At 32.5% G+C, this 20,569-nt stretch overlaps 1 long non-coding RNA gene across 1 annotated transcript; it reads left to right on the forward strand.

The window, feature by feature from the left end:
- Positions 1-492: 492 nt before the first annotated feature.
- LOC131523473 (uncharacterized) lies at positions 493-7,478 on the forward strand. Its single transcript, XR_009266779.1, has 3 exons — positions 493-567; positions 7,113-7,228; positions 7,376-7,478. It is a non-coding gene; the product is annotated as an uncharacterized LOC131523473 (long non-coding RNA).
- The last annotated feature ends 13,091 nt before the right edge of the window (positions 7,479-20,569 follow it).

Raw genomic sequence — 20,569 nt, forward strand, 5'->3', positions numbered from 1 at the left:
TTTGATGAAAAAATACAGCAAAAACAGTGAAATGTTACAATTTCCAATAGTTGCTTTCTATGTAAATATATTGTAAAATGTAATTTATTTCTGTGATCAAAACTGAATATTCAGTATCATTACTCCAGTCTTCAGTGCCACATGATCCTTCAGAAATCATTCTAATATGCTGATTTGCAACATTTAATAACATTCTAATTTACTGATTTGAAAGTAACTTTTTATCATTTTCAAGGTCGAAAACTGTTGTTTTTGTATCATCAATATATTATTATAGTTTATGTTAATATTTTGAATTTTATTTTGTTTTATATTGAATTAGATTTTTATTTTAATATTTGTTTCATTGTTCATACGCATTTTAATTTTGATGATGATATTAAAAAAGCATTTCAACCTCATTTTACTTCCATAAGGATATTCATAGATCTGGAGCAGGATGTCCATCAGAAATCAATTTGGAGGCTGAAAAGTGCCTCTTTTTGACCAACAGATCGATGACGTCAATGAAAGGTAAAGTCATTTCAGAGCTGGAACAAGTTCATGCATTTTGATGAAAGATTTCAGGTAAGAAGGCATTTTTATCTTAATATTTACATGCACTGATGAGTCATTCTCAATACAACCATGCCAATTAAGAAAGTCAATTTAGGTGCATGTTTAATAAAAAAATCTATGAAATCCATATTTATGACACATTATGATGGTTATATCACATATTTTAACTGATGAGATTATTCATTCAGATCCGGGTTATTATAGCAACTAAAACTAAACCAAAACAAAAAAAGTTACTTGGAAAGAAATTACCCTTAAACTTATTTTATTTCAGCTAGTTACCAACAATATTAAAAAAAAAATATGTTCATTATAATATTTTGAGTTTCTGTTGATAAAACTAATCTATTTCATTTGTATTATTATTTTATATTATGAATTTTTAGTTTTAATGAACTCAAAATGTTGCTTTCTTTATAAATTAAACCAACAATAAACCAATAATAATTTCAGCTTGTTCAACTAAAATGACAATATATATATATATATATATATGTATATGTATATATATATATATATGTATATGTATATGTATATGTGTGTGTGTGTGTGTGTGTGTGTGTGTATATATGTGTGTGTGTAAATATATATATGTATGTATATTTTTATACATATAAATATATACACACACACATATATATATATATATATATATATATATATATATATATATATTTGTTTAAACTGAAATAACTAAAATTACAATTTAAAAGTAATATTAAAATGAAAATGTAATAAAAGCTTTAATAGAGTAAATATAAAAATGTAATACAATAAAAAACTAATATAATATGGTATATAATATAATATAATATCACATAATATAATAATAAAAAGACTTTAATATTAAAAATATAATTACAATTTGCTAAATTTAAAATGGTAACAAAAATATGATACTAAAGTAACCCTGATTCAGACTCCATGTGTTTTTTTGACTTATGAATATGAATATGAAGTTGTGCACCTGATGTGGTTTTTCTGTCCAGATAAGAACTGCTGTTTCATTAAATCTAAATGAGCACATGGACTCAGGTGTAGGTAATCTTCATCCCAAAAACATGGCACAGAGGACACAAAAACACGAGCCCTGTCTGAAAACACCTCTATTTTTAGTCGTTTTGAGGTGTTTCAGTCTGCATGGCACCATGAGTGCATTTCTTTCTCTAAAGTGTCCTCGGTTGTGTTCGACCCTTCACATCAAGGACCCAAAAAGAGATAGAAGCAAAAAAATGAAGTAAAAAGGCAAAGTGAGGACAGGACTCTTTCTGTAAAGGTCCCTGGAGAAATAACGCACATGCATTACGCCACAAAAAAAAAAAAAAAAAAAAAAACTGTACAGATGGAAAAGAAGAGCCACAGAATCTTTGAAATGGCCCTTTTCAGTCTGACTTATTTTTGAAGTGTTTTTAGGTCAAGTAATTAGTATTAATTATGTCCAGCCTAGATTTGAGTACATTTAACTATTTAAAACACTGTAATTGCATGTTGTGAGGATTTGAGGGAGGAAATGGCAGTCTAGCGCACAATGATTTCCCAAGGCTGTTCTGTTTCAGCTCGCGTGGTCGTCTTCATACATAATGGATCAGACTCCAATCGGAGCCCTGCTGTTTTAAGGGCTCTTCTGTGTCCCCTACACACTGTGCTTAGATCACACACATATGCAAGGTGTCGCCAACATGCTTCATTAGAGGAACAAATTCCCCATTATTACAGAATAATGCTAATGCATTATTTTTTATCTGCACATGTTTTTAAGTTTTTGATCAGTTTAATGCATCCTTGCTAAATACAAATATTAATTTATTTGATTTACTATTTATACTAACATTAATACATTTTTTCCAAAGACACAAAATAAAATAAAAATATTATTTATTATAAATACCATAGTTAATTTTAATATATACTTAATATATATTTTTAGACATAAGCCTAAATCCCAGCATAATCAAAAGGACAATCAAAATTTGACTTTTTTTTTTTACATAAAATATTATTGTAAAACACATTTAAAAAAGCAATACCATGTGTATCATTTGCGATGCGTCATGGGGTGAGTAATTTGTTGTCTTTTTATTTATTTATTTATTTTTTTGCAATTTTTAAATACTTTTTTTTTTAAATCTGCTAACATCTGCCGTTAAAGCGTATGAGTACCCAGACTGCTTTTGTGCTTTAATGACAATTATTTTATTTCAGCATCATATTTCAGCAAGTTCTAGACTTATTTTAAGTCAGTAACTTCCATGCAAGAATTAATTATTATAATTAAGGTTAAAATGAACATATTATTGGTTACATTTTAAACTGAGAATTATATTTTTGCTGTTGACCCATGGCTTTTTTTGAGCTCCCTTAAGCCTGTAACGCTTGGTTCGCCACCCACATTCAACACAATGCCAAACTACAGGAAATTGATATTCAGCCTCTCGCTGCATGACTGAACATTTTATATCAAAGAGAAACCCACTTTGATGTGTTACTGTGGCTGGAGATCTAAGACTGGAAAGTGTCAAATGAGTGTGATTGTGCAGAGCCGTTCGGAGCGGCTGATGTTTGTGACGGGACGCTGAGAAGCTCATCATCTCTCTGTCCCTGGTGATGTTTGCTAATGCTGGAGCTCCTGCTGACCCAAACCAACTCTCCGACAGGACAGAAAGAGTTATTAGTCTTCATTGAGTTATTAGAAACTTCAGATGACTTCAGTAAAGAGATATTATAGATAACTTCAACTAAAACCATAACAAAATACATTTTTGTTACTTGAAATAAACATTAACTGACATGAAATATTTTTTAAAAAGTTTACCCTTACTAAAATAACAAAACAAAACTAAAACTTAAATTAAAAAATGTATAAAAGCTATATAGCTATTTAAAAATAAAATCTTAAAAACTAAAACTTATAAGTAAAAATGAAAATGAAACCACAAAATCTAAAACCTAATTTAAAAATTTTAAATTGTGAAAAAGTATTTACAAAATTAATCTACTATTTGCATTAATATTAATGCACATATAAGATTCGTATTTTATACATTCAAGTCCATCCAGTGTTATTTTCATATTGTTAAGATACTATTATAATTTTTAATAATCATTTGAATTTTTTTTTTTTTTTTTATCATTAAGCTTTTTTTAAAATGTCTATAAATGTCTATACAATTTTGTTCATTTTCAGGTTTCATTACAAAAAAAAAATTCTTCCTCAGTATTTTTGACTTGTTTTCCAGTAAAAATACTGAAACTTTCATAAATCAAGATACATTTACTCGAGAAGCAAAATTACTTGTCTTGTTTTCTTGAAAAATTTATTAAAATTAAGAGTTTGTGCTTAAAACAAAAACAAAAATCTATATTTTAGCAGGTATTTTTCTTGTTCTAAGCAAAGACTCTTTCATTTTTCATAACCTATTTTACTTCAGTAATCTGATATATTTTGATTAAACCACACTCTTAAGAAAAATGGTTCTAAACAGTAGCAGAAAAGGGTTCTTCAGCTTGTAACAATAGCAGAACCCTTTTTGGTGCTGAATAGAACCCTTTTTATAGGGTTCCATAAAGAACCATGCTTTGAAAATGCTATATAGGACCTTAATGCTCTTTTTAATGATGCCTGGTCTTATATTATCTTGTAGCTTCTATTAGGGTTTTTACATAATAAAACAACAACAATAGAATGTCAATTAGGTACTTTTATTTATTTATTTATTTATTTTTAATGACATGTGAAATTGTAACAAAAATGACAGTGCTCTAACAACAGTTATTACCAGAATACATTAATAAATGACAATTGACATTGAATATAAATAAATACTTAAAGTAAAACAAAATAGAAACAGAAAATAGTGTGATGAAGACCAAGTTCCAGTGAAATACTATATTTTCATAATCCTCTATGATGCCTGAAAGTCCATCATTATGTATATTTTGGTGTGATTGAGTGGCAGTTTCTCTTCTCTGCAGATGACGAGGTTGTAGGATGTGACAGCATCTGAAATAAAATCTTTTTTATTGACATGTAATATTGTAGAAAAAATGTCAGTGCTCTTAGTTGCCATTAGCTGAATACATTCAAAAATGACAATTGACAATGAACATGAATAAATACACAAAAAAATAGATGCCTTTCTTCATATGCCTTTAAGTTCATCATTATGGTGTGACTGAGTGACAGTTTATCTGCAGATGATGAGGTTGTGGGATGTGATGCATCTGAAATACACAACTGAGTTTAGAGTTACAGTGTGTCCATTTGTTTATGCAAAAACAATTACGTTCACGAAGGCCAAAAGTAGCAAAAAAATGGAGAGTATGTGAGCCCTTCACAATCTTAAAAGAAAAAAAATGATATAAAGTCATTGGATAGCTTTATAAAACCAAGCAATAATTAAAGTATCCTCCGCTTAAAAGAGCTGCTCACACGTACATGTGATCAAAAAACTAAAAAGAGAAAAGAACATGTTTGTTTGGAAACCAGTTAAAATTTTTAACTTAAGTTTGTATTTAAATTTAAGAATGAAGTGATTTACCTGTTGAGAGTGTGTTGACAGTCTGTGTAGCTGAATCACTGAACTCCAGATAATCAGTGATGAGGTGCTTTCACGGTTACAGATTTGAAAAAAAACAAAAGGGCGGGAATAAAGAACCCTAAACTCTAACACAAAGAACCATTTCAGCATAAAAGGGTTCTTCAGGATGCTATGGTTCTAAATATAACCGTTACTGCATGTAAAGAACCTTTAAAGAACCATCTTTTTTAGAGTGCAGGATATTCAAAGAAATATTGATAATGATATTGTTTTAAAAGTGTTTGTATTAAATGATGATGAAAATCCATGTTGATCTCATGTTGACTGCCTAAAAATGTCTGAATGGCATTGCTTTAGAAAATATCAAAACGAGTGTCATTTTATAATTTGCATGCAGTGACATTCAGACACTTAATGCGGCTTAATGTCCAAATACTTTTAGGGCTGCTGTATATGGTTGAAAAAAAAAAAAACTTCCTAAACTATTGCAAAACCATAAAAAGAAATGAAAATATGATGAGACCGTCATTAATACAGAATGCATTTATGAAGCTGTTTCACATCAGATCTGCTCGTAGCCTGAGGAGAAACCTCAGCGTAATGCTTTAAAATCATAAACCTCAGTCTTTCCACTGAATCCAATGATCCAAAACTCATGGAAATGTCAGAATATTTCACCCTGAAGAAATGGCTTTTTATTCAGAAAAAAAGTGAGGCTAAAAGAACAACTTCAAAACATCATAACTCCTTTTGATATTGACAGGAGTTTGATGTAAAATTGATTCATGGTTGAAAATGGTCATGTGGCATTAATGTCACAGAGTAAATGATGACAATATTCTTTAAAGGAGTAGTTCACCCAAAAATTAAAATTTGCTGAAAATGTACTCATCCTCAGGCCATCCAAGATGTAGATGAATTTGTTTCTTCATCAGATTTGGAGAAATGTAGCATTGCATCACTTGCTCACCAACAGATCCTCTGCAGTGAATGGGTGCCGTCAGAATGAGAGCCAAACAGCTGCTAAAAACATCACAATAATCCACACCACTCCAGTCCATCAGTTAACATCTTGTGAAACCAAAAGCTGCATGTTCCATGATTAAAACGTTTTTAACTTCAAACCGTTGCTTCTTGCTAAAATGTGAGTTCATAATCCATAATAACGCTTCCTCCAGTGAAAATGTCCATCTCCTGTTGTCTCTCACATCAAAATCCAGACACATATTTATTTAGAGCTGTTTTGGCTTGTAAACGGTGCTTGATCTGTGCAGATTTCTCTCCTGATTCAGACCAGAACACTTTTTCACTGGAGGAAGCATTACTATGGATTATGGACTCATATTTCAGCAACAGTTTGAAGTTAAAAACACCTTAATGATGGATTTGTTTGCAGCTTTTGTCTTCTCGAGCTGTTAACTGATGGACTGGAGTGGTGTGGATTATTGTGGTGTTTTTATCAGCTGTTTGGACTCTCATTCTGACGGCACCCATTCACTGCAATGCATCCATTGGTGAGCAAATTTATGAAAAACATATATTTAGTCTGACATGTTGGAAGTTTAAAAAAAATAATAATTATTATTATTTATAACAATTTTTCTGAAAACACGAAACAAAACAAAATCCTGCAAACTGTATAGTACCCTATACATGAACTAACCATACAAAAGAAAATACGAAAAAATTTTTAAAAAACCACCCAAACGCGCACCAGATACTGTGAAAAATACACACTTTAAACAAAGCCATACTTAATCAGACTTAAACTAAATATTAAAAATAGAGTGGAATAATCAAATATCGAAGTTACCTATGTTAAGTATGTTGGAAGTTTTGTCTTGTATTTGTTTCAACATTTTTCAGTTTAATAAAATAATGTGTGTGTAAACAAAACTGCCTCTTGCAGGAGGATCAGTCAGTTGCGGCTCATCTAATAAAGTTTGTCTGATGTTCTGCCATCTCTCTGTGTTCCCATTACAGCCTCTAATGCTCTGTTTCGATTTTTTGGCTTAGATCTTTCACTTATTCACATCTACAACCAGCGTGATCCCACCCACCCTAAAATGACCTGCTCATGATTTCCAAAACACTGCGTCACGTGTATTTCTGCAAAAACAAGCAAAGTTCAGGTAATTGCAGACTGCAAAACTAATTTACTTAAACTGTGTTTCGTTCCCTAGAGTTTTGCTTCAACTGAAGTGTTTCCCCAAGTATCAATGAAATCTCTCGACTCCCGCTGGCTTCCTTTGCTGCTGCTTTCATCTCTTTTTTTCCAGCGTATAGGTGCTCCGGCTGTGAACGATGAAGTAACTTGTGATGTTGCAGAAATGTGTGAATGTAATGTGACGGTTCACACTGAGGTCACATGGTGCATTGGATGTGCATCGGATTCAGGATCCCCAAGTAGCCCGAATTTGGTATGAAAAGATGCAAAATAACCAAAAACATTCTGGGAAAAACTCCCAGCATGTAGCATCAACGTGGCCTAATTTGCTGAGTTTATAAGATGTTCTCAAAATGATTTTCTGTGTTAATCAACCGTGTCACAGATGCTGTGCATAAAGTTTAACTCATTTCAAGCCCAGAAAAAAATAGTTTTAGTCCTTTAAAGGAACAGTTCACTCAAAAATGAACATTTACTGAAAATGTTCTCACTCTCAGGCCAACCAAGATGCAGATGAGTTTGAGTTTGTTTCTTCATCAGATTTGGAGAAATGTAGCATTGCATCACAATGGATGCTCTGCAGTGAATGGGTGCCGTCAGAATGAGAGTCCAAACAGCTGATAAAAACATCACAATAATCCACACCACTCCAGTCCATCAGTTAACACCTTGAGCAGACAAAAGCTGAAACAAATCCATCGTTAAGACTTTTTAAAACTAAAATACGGGTCCATAATCCATAATAACACTTCCTCCAGTTAAAAAATTGTTTCGTTTGAATCAGAAGAGAAATCTGCACAGATCAAACACCGTTTACAAGCCAAAACAGCTCTAAATAAATATATGGATGGTTTTCGATGTGAGAGACAACAGGAAATTTACTTTTTTTTTTTTTGTACTGGAGGAATCGTTATTATGGATTATGGACTCGTATTTTAGCAACAGTTTAAAGTTAAAAACAATGGATTTGTTTCAGCTTTTGTCTTCTCCAGATGTTAACTGATGGACTGGAGTGGTGTGGATTGTGGATTATTGTGATGTTTTTATCAGCTGTTTGGACTCTCATTCTGACGGCACCCATTCACTGCAGAGCATCCATTGCTGAGACAGTGATGTAATGCTACATTTCTCCAAATCTGATGAAGAAACAAACTCATCTACATCTTGGATAAACTGAAGGCGAGTAATTTTAAACAAATTTTCATTTTTGGGTGAACTATTCCATTGATTGATAACAAGGTGTCTGCTGTGTAGTTAACTACAGCAAATGAAGCGACAGGCACTTTCGTACAGTACATTCAAATTAATTTGTATAACATATCAGCAGTGTGTTTGCCTCGAACGCTCCTGTGGGTTATGAAGGGAATGGAACACTGTCTTCTTCAAAGCAGTCACACATTAAAGACATCAAGTCTGAAACTTGTGCTTCAAAACTGGCAGCATGTTCTGTTCTGTTCTATTCTAGTTGATTTGTAGCAGGGAAGATATAAAATTAAAATTCATTTGAGTGCTGTAAGTAGAATGGAAACAGAATGGAGACGTGTGATAGATGCCGTGCTTTAGCAAATGTTTGTTTGACAAACATTGCAGAACAGATGATAAGACCACCTTCTGCTAAACTGCAGGACTCAGCAATTGATTTTTAGAGATATGTGTTGATTATATATATATATTTTTTAAAGAACGTATGGATTAAAGTGCAGAATTTTCATTGCCAATCACAGATTTCTTCAAAATAAAAAAGAAAAAGAAACTCTGCTATAAAGTTAGAAGTAAACCCTATTAGGGTTATTAGAAAATGAAAACCCCAAAAACATGAAGTTGTGTGCATGTATGCGTGTATACTGTGTGTGTGTGTGTGTGTGTGTATATATATATATATATATATATATATATATATATATATACACATGTATGTATGTATATACTGAAATATATATATATATATATATATATATATATATATATATGTGTGTGTGTGTGTATGTGTGTGTACACACACACATCATTGTCATTTAGTTTAACTTGATGTACTAAATTTAACTGAGTAAAAATGAATGAAATATTTTAAATCTTGTAGACGTATATAACCTAGTCATAGTTTAAAAATAAACAATAACTTATATAAATGAAAAATACAAATAAATTACAAAATGCAAAAATGAAAAACAAACACTTTTTTTTCCCCCCCGCATTGCAAGCATAGGTTTGATGCAACACACTTTGCTAGCATTATAAGTGGACCTTATGGGGAAAAATAAAATGAAATGCCCCCTTTAAATTCTGTGAGATGCTCCTGTGAAAAATTCACCTGTGCTTGGCTCGCGGGCATCAGATGCATTTATCTGTGATAAACTGCCCATTTCTTTGCGCTGCAATTTTAGACCGCAATTTTAAATGGAGACCTTTAGGAAACAAACAGCACTCATTCATTCTGAGACAAAAGAACAAATATATGAATACATGGCCTGTTGCCTTTACCTAAATAAATTTGTATGCACAACATACTAGATTGACAAACACATAGTGGTGTGTGAAAGCAGGGCTGGGCAAAATTCATAATTTAAGATTTGGCTCTTTTTCAATGCATGGATTCATTAAATTAGTCACACAGGATTTTGAACTGGAATTTGAATGACAGGAAATCAGTGAAACAACAACAGGACATAATTACACCATTCATTTTGATTAATTATGCCTATTCATTCCCTTAAAAGTAGAAAGCATTTTTTTTCCTGGTTAGATTTATTATTTATCCACACTACCCAATAGTGCCAAAACAAATAACAGCTATCAAAACAGATTTTAATGTTACTGTAAAAATGTCACCACATTGTTTTCTAGATTTATAAACTGTGAAAAAAACTTTCATAATCAGCAGTATTTAATCATTTTTAATAATTATATATGTAACTATATATAATATGTTTTATGTATTAATTAAGTGTAAATTAACTTTGATTTGTTTTTTTGTTTTTTTATTTTATCTTGAAGATACTTCCTCAAATTCAAATTTCACATCCTGTTTGCAGACTGATGATCTGAATTGTAATGTATTAGTGATTGTCAGTTCTTTTGTGCCACACACACACACACACAGGTGTAAAAGCGGCTCATGGCCAAACATCAATCTTTTGTTTTGTGCAGTTTTTCTTAAAGCAGAGTTGTATCTGGTGTTGTCAGGAGTGTCAGAAACAGACTGAGCGTGTTCTCTGTTCCGCAGAGCTAACTGAACTTTTGCCTCTGTTCCATTAAATCCCAGCAGGCACTGGGGCTCTGGAAAGCAGCACAGGTTGCCAGTAGTTTCAGTTTAGTGTCTAATGATCCCTGAACCTCAGAAACCATACAGGACCTTGATCTGCTCCTACTCAAGGCCATCCAGCACACTGTCACACCAGCCGTAAACACAATAAATAAATAAATAAAAAGTACAGACAGAAAGAATTCACTTAAAAATTAAAAAAAAAAAAAAATCTTTATCTGCCTTTGTCATTCCTGTAAGACTTCCTTTTTTAGTACAAAATAATTGTTAAAGATGCTTTACGCTAGCATACACACACACACACACACACCAAATTATACCTGTCTATCAATATTCATGATGTATTTACAATAAACTCCATATAGTGTCTCACTGCATTACTTTTATTATATATACACACACACACACAATTTACATTATATATCTTATATATATATCGAATTCAACAGTTTGATTGATATTTATCTAATGTAATAATAAACACTCTATATTTGTTATACTTTTCTATCAGTATTTAAGATCCATTTATAATAAACTCAATATAGTGTCTCACTTCATTAATTTTTACTCGTTTTGCCTAATTGCCTAAATAAAGTTTTTCAGGACAAACACCACTCTGTGACCATAAAACTACAAGGAGAACAAGCAAAAGGTACAAAATCACTCTTAATGCCAATTGCTCGTTTTGTCACGATAACTGTTTATCTTTTGATCTTTGATCATAAATAGCACAATGTCCCAGGAATGACCTGAAAATATCTACGTGAATACTTTATTTTCCCGCTTTACTAGTTTCAAAGAGAGACCTACTTTAATGATCGTCAGAGGGAGGAGAAACCCGTGTTAGACAGATTGAAAAAACTCTCAGCAAATAAATCAAACTGGAGCAGGCTTATTTAGTCTCAAACACACAATAATATCTGTGGTTCACAGAAGGTTCTGCTACAGGTTTTATTCAGTGAAAGTGAAGTGTTTTTAATCACCCATAAGCCTATTTTCCTATCATAACTCTGCATGATTATATAGTTAGTTGTCAGTTTTAGGTCACGACCTGCTGGTTGAGAACCACTGACTTACATAATAATTCTAGTTTGCAAAGATAATATTATGTCTTGCCTTGCACTTAACCAAAGGCCTCCCGCTCTTTAATTAAAGGTAATGATGTTGTCTGTGACTCTAATGGAGGTTGATGGATATGATGCCCTGCTGTTTGATGAACTATGCGTCATATATAATTTCTAATAATTGCACAGATGATGTCGCATGCCTGAGGTCACCTGTCTTGATGATAAACATAAAAGGACACCGTTTTCATAGGTAATACATGAGATTTGGCTGTTTATAGTCCAAAAAATGAGATCCTTGGAGTTTCTTTCTTCTTCCTGCAAGCCACAAAATTTTGATCCTCGATCAAAATTGGTGGTCGAACACAAACCGCTGAAAATAACAGTATTTGGAGAAGCCGAGGTCCGTCCCACCGCTGCTAGATTCGAGAAGAAGCTCTCAACCTGCTTCTGGCCAAAACGGGCCCTGATACATAATAGACAACGCCAGGGCTGGAGGAGAGGAAAGATTCAGTGACCGAAGAAAATGTGGAGGAAAAAAAACAGTAATAAGTTTCTGCGCTCGCCGCGTTTCGCCAGCCTTAACCTCGAGGGGACATCGCAAACCGCATGTAGAAATGGAGAGAGGGGAAAAATATGTCCTATAACCAAGCAAATGAAAGAGGGAACATCATTTAGACCATATTCAAGCAGCAAAACTACTTGTTTACTCTCATTGCCGTGAGACATCACGGCTGAAAACAGATCCATTTTCCAGGAAATCGCTGGGAAATTGCAGGACCGCTGTGTTAGATCATATCGCCGGATACCTGCGTCTAGTTTTCACTGCCATCATCTCCCAAAAAAAGCATCACAGGCTTGTAGATTATGATGTTTACTGGAGCTCATGTGGGCAGATTGCTGGACTGTGCTTGTTTCAACAGGAAAACCATGTGAATGAGAGTTGAATAAATTCAGGAAAGAAACAGACTTAGAAAAAGAATTCAATATTTTGCTGTAATTTATGGCACCCAAAATCTTCAAAAATCTTTTTTTTTTTTTTTTTTTTTTGGAGGCCATAAACATACAAAAGTGCTTAGTGCAAATACAAAAGCAAAAGTCAAGGATGAAACACTTTTGTACATATAGATTACACACCTGATCTTATTTATAGATATTTTACTGTTCTACTTCTAAAAGAGTTAACCGTTATTCTTTAAATACTGTACATGTACTAAAGCTGAAGTCAATTAAAAATATAGAAAGTTGTATACTTCATTAACATAATAATTATATACATATAAATATAAAAATAAACTTACAAAAATATATTTCATGGAAGAAATATTCATTCCAAATATAAAACCTTAAAATCCTAAAAAATATTAAATGTGTATATACACAAATTTACTGCAGACATTTTAAAGAATTGTTAAATACAATATGCATATGAATATAAATTCCAAAGTACATATAGAAACATTAAAAACCCTCTTAAAGTTATAATAGCAGAAACACTTCATATATATAAAATCTGTAATTTTGTAAAGCCTTTCCCAAACTGGGGCTTGTAAGTTGGAAAGCGAATAATGAAATTGTAAAATTGTGAAATTAAAATAGATAATTTTACATTTTTTCACAATTTTCAATTTTCAAAGTCATTATTGGTCACATGAGATGGACATAAATAATTAATATATATATATATATATATATACTGTATATATATATATATATATAATATTTTTAAAAGTGTTTTATGTTGATTACATAAAACACTTTTAAAAAATAGAAATATATATATATATATTTTAATTATTTATGTCCATCTCATGTGACCAATAATGACTTTAGAGTACTGTAAAAATGCAAATGTGTTGTTAAATTATTAAAATATCAACTTCAAGTAAATAAGTTAGGTCATATGTGAGGTCTAATTTGACCCCCTGAGGTGAATGAACAATGAATTCAGATGCAGCATCTCCTTTCACTGACATTTTCTGAAAAAAAACAACAACTTTTTTTGTGAAAGTTTTGAGCTCTGTTTTGTACTCTGTGCGTGGAAAGTGCCAGCTGTCATCGACAGGATTTGCATTCCTTAAAAAAAAGTGGTTTCTGCTGAGTGCTTTTCACTTTTCGCTGTTTTTAAGGTGAAATTGCTTTCCTGGCATGCCCTGCCCACCATCTTCACCCACCTACAATAGCTGATTTTTTTTTTTTTTCTCTGGGCAATTACTTCACCCACACCCACGTATATTAATATATGCATGTGTTTTTGATACTGGAAAATACAGTTGATGATTTCTTGATTAGACAGTGCACAAGTCGGAATCTGCACCAAATAGCACAAATCTGCACGAATGTGCATTTCACAATGCAAATTTGCAAAGCTTAGTTCACTCCAGTATTTCCAAACATGCACTTTTTTTATTTATTTTTTTTATTGCTGATTGTGAGCTCCAATAAATAATGCCATGAATTAATTTTAGTATTATTGAAAGAGACTTGGTTTGATATGTGGGTGTTGCACACACACGTGGAGGTAGATAAATGTAAGCTTGCATTTCATTGCATTTCAGTTTTAAAATAAAAATATAGATTAAAAACTACAACTAAATGAAAAATGAGGAATGTTGTCTTGGCAACCAACATAAATAAAAATTAATAAAAATGGGCGCGAAGACTGGAATTGGGAACCGCGCTGGGCTACATCATGTGTCATTCACCAGTGAGGAAACTTTATAGTGCAGTTAGTAAAAGTACTACAATACCAGGAAAGGAAGATCGGGTTGTTGATCGTGCGTGAACGTGCTGATGACGGATCCTGTCTGGGCGAACTATGTGCGCAGAGGTATGCAAATACATACGTTGACAGGCAGGTTGGAAAGCCAATTAAAACACTCGGACCGAGCTTTTTGATTGGACGAACATTTCTTGGTCCTATGCCTTCCACAGAATATATAAATGCATATAAATACATTTAGACCACTTAACTTAATGATTGCTATCAGGATGTGAAGAGACTTTCAACCAGCATAACAAAAAATGTTTCTGAAGACAATCACCTATTGCACCTATGAGTACTAAAATTACTACAACTACAAATTTATTTAAAAAAATAAATAAATAAAAGGAAATTGCAATTCATCACAATTCTCCCACCAAAAATATAAAAAGCTATGTTTTTCATGCAATTGTGAATTTATATCTCACAAATCTACTTTTTTTTTTTTTTTTGAGGTTTAGAGTTACACACACACAAACACACACTAAAACTTGCAATTCTGAGTTTATATCTATGAATTTATATGAGTTTAGTGTGCATGGGTTAAAAACAGTTAACTTTGCCTTTTTATTTATTTATTTTTGAAATAAAAAGTAGCAATTAACTTTTAAAAAATGTTATTCATGTTTCAATAACAAGCTTATATACTATAATTAGCTTAATAATGTAATTACAAAAATGTAATACAACAATTAAAATAACAATTATGATAATAATAAATGCACATATTTTAGAATTTGAAAAAAATGTAAATGTACACACTGAAGAAATAACATTTTAGGTGAACTATTCTTTTTTATATTTATCTATTTATTTGTTTGTTTGAAAAACAAGTTGTCAAAGACACAAGACAGTGTTATTTCATAGTGCGTATAGAGATTGCGGTCTAATTAGTGGAGCGCGAGGGGAAAATGTGAAGGGAGTAATTAGGCTTTGATGCTAAATTGTTGATGCAGCTTTCCCTGAAAATTTGAAGTTTGTTCCCCAGAGTGACCCTCAACCTGACACGCTGAAATAACAACAAAACTGCCTCGCACATGCATGCAAAGGTGTCTCCCGCCTCCTTAGGTAAGTGTTTTGTCATGTTGCATTCAGCTCGGCACATCAGAACAAGGGCGCTGTGGCTTTTATTCCCTATCCAGTGACCTCCTTCTGTTTCTCTGCCCCCGTTGTGTTTCAGAAGCACTTCTGCCAAGGTGCTCATGTGAAATGAATGTTTATCAGCAAGACTATTTAAGTGATGGTGACCAGCGATTTCTACAGGAGATGCACTGTTGGATGCGAGCTTGGCCCGATGCCCGGACGCTCTTTACCACCCTGTATGTGTGATCGCATTAGGAGGCAGAAAACAAGACACTGAAAGCCCATCATGCAGTGCTCGCAGCAGCCATCGAGGCTTGATAAAGAAATGCGGCCTGCTCGAGGTACCTGGTAATGGGCAGTAAAGGCTGACAGGTCAGACATCATGTGATGGCCTATTATTAAATGATTGCGTCATGAGGAACCGTGAATTGCTCTGTTGCAGTGGGAGGCTTTTTTATGCTTTAGGTCCCTTGTAGCCCTTAAAGTCTGGACCATTAAAAGAGCATTTTGTCTTGATAAGAGTGGTCTTTTTGTGAAATTTAATTTTGGTTCAAAGAAGAAAAACACTGTGCTTTTGCCCTATTTGGAGCTTGACATGCTGGCTATTATGAACTGTCATTGCAGAGTGCAGAGATCCTAATGCCCGTTTACATCAAGGACGATAACTATAAAGATAATGTTTTGAAGAAACTATGTAGTTTTGTGTAGGCTATTTTTCCAACTTTTATTGCAGTTTAGTGAGTGGAATTCACTGTTGTTAATAGCCTATATCACTATCATAATTATAGTGCGTAGCTGTACATGTGCATTTGTTGCTGCTGTAAAGTGATGAATGCTTTTCGAAGCTTTGAATCAATTGAGTCAATTGTTTCGTAAAAAGTTTTGAAGCGTTCAAAACACCACTGGGCTTGGCAAACAAGTTCAAGAAACAATTATCATTGTTTTTTTAATATATATATGTATATATATATATATATATATATACATACACCCTTTTTGCGTAATTTCATACCCGCGCACTAAACTTACTCTCAGAAAGGACTTTTGGAAGGAAATAGAAGATATTCGGCGTATTAGAAGTCAATGTACCGTCAGAATGATTTTGAAACTGATATTTCAAGGTAAAAACATACACACAGTTGCTTTAATAATAGTTTTAATTCTATGGGAATGTTGAAGTTCACACCTCTATTAGGCTAAATATGTTGAAATCACTTAAAGAACGATTTTGAAGAATGTTAAAAACATTGACTTTAAGAGCGCGTGAGAATTTGAAAACCGCAGCGCGCGCTTTTAATAAATAAAACGTTATCGTCCCTTGGAGTGTAGCCTATCGACCTTTTTCACATTTCTGGGTTTCTCAGCAGCAGAAATTGTCATAGTTGGGTAAACTTCGAGAGCAGTGAATGGGAGAGTACTACAAATATATATATTTTTTGCATTCCCATTTTCATTTCCATCAAGTGTTTCCACGACTTTCAATCGAAGGAAAAATTTTGAGAGAGACTGATAACGGAAGAGAGGACGATGTCAAATTTACCATCCCTCACATACACTCAAAAAAAGGATGGTTCTTTAAAGGTTCTTTACATGTAGTAACGCTTATATTTAGAACCACCCCTGCTGAAAAAAACAATAGAACCCTGCCCGAAACACAATAGAAAATGTAATGGTTTTAATGCTTATAATGGGAATTGTATTGGTTTTAATGGAAACTATAATGGTGTCTGCTGGTATGTGATGAATTCTATTGGTGGGATGTTAAATCTTATGGAAAAATGCCCAAAACACACTACAAAAAGGAATTTTGAAATGGTTTTACTGGAAAAAGCTAATGGTTTATAATGGTATTTTAATGGAAACCATTGGAATTTCTGTGATGGTTTCTATTGGGCTTCTATTGTTTTGTTTTGTTTTTTAGCAGGGATAGCATCCCGAAGAACCCTTTTATGCTGAAATGGTTATTTGTGCTAGAGTTTAGGGTTCTTTATTCCCGCCCTTTTGTTTTTCAAATCTGTAACTGTCAAAGCACCTCATTACTGATTTTCTGGAGTTCAGTGATTCAGCTACACAGACTGTCAACACATTCAACAAGAAAATAATTTCTTTCTTTTTTTTCTTTCTTTAACTTTCAAATTGTAACTGGTTTCCTACCGATGTCTTTTTGTCTCTTTTTAGTTGAACAGAATATGTAAGTGTGACCAGCCCTGTTCAGTTAAAGATACTTATCTCCTCTTCACCACCAAGTAACAAAGATAGAATTTATGTGAGATGATGATTATTATTGCTATTATTATTACTTGGGTTTATGCATAAACATACAGCTATCACAGCTATCCCATGACTTTATATCACTTTTTCCTTTTAACATACTACTTTTGACCTTCATAAACAAATGGAAGGAGACACATTGTAACTGTAAACTCAATTGAGCATTTCAGATGCTGTCACATCCTACAACCTCGTCATCTGCAGAGAAGAGAAACTGCCACTCAATCACACCAAAATATACATAATGATGGACTTTCAGGCATCATAGAGGATTATGAAAATATAGTATTTCACTGGAACTTGGTCTTCATCACACTATTTTCTGTTTCTATTTTGTTTTACTTTAAGTATTTATTTATATTCATTGTAAATTGTCATTTATTAATGTATTCTGGTAATAACTGTTGTTAGAGCACTGTCATTTTTGTTACAATTTCACATGTCATTAAAAATAAATAAATAAATAAATAAAAGTACCTAATTGACATTCTATTGTTGTTGTTTTATTATGTAAAAACCCTAATAGAAGCTACAAGATAAAAGCCAGGCAGATAGAGGGGTAAAAATCTATATTAATAAATCATATATACAAATAATATTAATACTACTATTAAAGATATAAATATACTAATGTACTAACATTAATGAAAATAAACTATCATTAAAAAGAGCATTAAGGTCCTATATAGAATTTTCAAAGCAAGGTTCTTTATGGAACCCTATAAAAAGGGTTCTATTCAGCACCAAAAAGGGTTCTGCTATTGTTACAAGCTGAAGAACCCTTTTCTGCTACTGTTTAGAACCATTTTTCTTAAGAGTGTAGAGGTTTCTTTAGGTGATATAATACAAAGAATAGTGTTATAAAATGTACATACATTAAAAAAAAATCCAAAAAGCTTATGAGGATTTACGATGCTGATGACCATTGAAACACGTCATCACAGACTTGTGAAAAGGGTCCGTTGTTGTTTTTAATAGATAATTAAATGATATATGTTTATTTAATTTCTAACTATTGCTCTACAGATCAGACCAGTAAGAAGAGCAAAGCATTTGTACACAGGTGTCGTCCATTCCGGAATTCCTAGGAGTCACAAATGAATGCTGCACAAATTAATCTTGAGTTAGAAGAGCTTAAAGATGCTCCAATAATTTGAGCACTAAAGCTATGCTGTTAATTTCCTTTTTATTGGCACTCTGCATTAAACTGTAGCGCTTAATTACTCATTTCTAGTAATCGGCCTGAACCTGAGGCTGCTGACTTTAACAGTACAGTGCAAACAATAATTAGGTCAATGGCACATTATTTTGGCCAGTGAGCACTGAAATTGAAAGGGGAGTCTCTTAAACATGTCCTCTGGCAGTGAGTCTTGTTCTCCGTGCATTTTACAAATGCATGCAAGAAATCAATATTATTATTAAGAGAAACAAGAGAAATGCTGTTGGATTCAGTAAGAGAATTCACGTTTAGGCTGATAACATCACAAAGATGAATGAATATGCACTTATACGTTACATGATTACAGTTTTGCGTTTGTTTATTTCATGTGCTTCTTTTGAAATCTTTTAGTTTTCAATAACATTGTTTACATTACATTTAGTCATTTAGCAGATGCTTTTATCCAAAGCGACTTAAAAATGAGGACAACAGAAGCTATCAAAATCAACAAAAGAGCAACAACATGCAAGTGCTATGACAAGTCTTGGTTAGCCTAACGCAGTACACGTAGCAAGTGTTTTTCTTTTCTTTTCTTTTCTTTTCTTTTCTTTTCTTTCTTCAAAAGAAAACAAGTTTTTTTGTTTTTTTATATATAGAAACAAGTAGATAGAATAGAAAAAAAAGAAAGATAGTGTTAGTTTTTCAAGAAAACCTAGCCGTTAGAGAATAAATATGCAATTGATAGAGGGTCAAGTGTGTGTGTGTTTTTTTTTGTTTTTGTTTTTTAATAAAAAGAAGAGATAGATAAAATAGAATTAGAATAGAGAGTGCTAGAGTTAGAGGGTCAAATAAAGATGCATATAAGATAACATGCATATATTAAACATACTGTCTTTGTGTTAGTCATTAAATTCATAGTTTTGTTGTTCATGTGTGTTGTATTTGGTTATGTATATATGTAAAAATGAAAAGACATCGTTGTTTTAGTGTCATTGACATTTATATTAATATTTTATATTCCTTTTTATATTTTTTATTTTTTCAAGTTCTCGATTTAATTTTAGTTAACATTTTAGTATTTTTTTTTTTTCATTTTTCTTGGTATTTTTGTATGTCTATATATATATATATATATATATATATTATTATTATTCGTTTTTATTGCAGTTTTAGTTTTAATTTATTAATTTACTTATTATTTGATCAAGAAATAAGACGAGAAATCTCACCAAAATGCTGAAAACTTCTTATTTTTATATGTAGGCTATGTATTTGCTCTATATTTCAACCAAAAGCCAGTGCACAAAAGTAAATTTTATGTGCTGCGAATATATTTTTACACCGAAGTCGCTTTTAGCGATGGCGAAACGACTCGAATCTTTTAAGTGAATTCCGAACCGATTCAATTGAAATTTGAAGTCATTCGCGGAAATGAATCAAAGTTACCAACTCAAACGCTTTCGCTACTCAAATTAAGTTTAAATCAGAGATGCTGATACAACTCCTTGAAAGGGAAGAATTGCTCGGAAGAAACGTTCTACGAAGCGATGTTTTGGAAACTTTATTAAACAAAAACAGCAATGCACTTATACGATGTTGCTTTACGCATCATAAATATGCAGTGGATATTTCGACATATCGCCCAGCCCTAGTTGAGTGTGTAGAGTTCAGTCAGTGATGGGTTAAATGAGCTCGAGCTGAAG

This window comes from Onychostoma macrolepis, chromosome 17, assembly GCF_012432095.1.
Source record: "Onychostoma macrolepis isolate SWU-2019 chromosome 17, ASM1243209v1, whole genome shotgun sequence".
In the NCBI taxonomy this organism is placed as follows: Eukaryota; Metazoa; Chordata; class Actinopteri; order Cypriniformes; family Cyprinidae; genus Onychostoma; species Onychostoma macrolepis.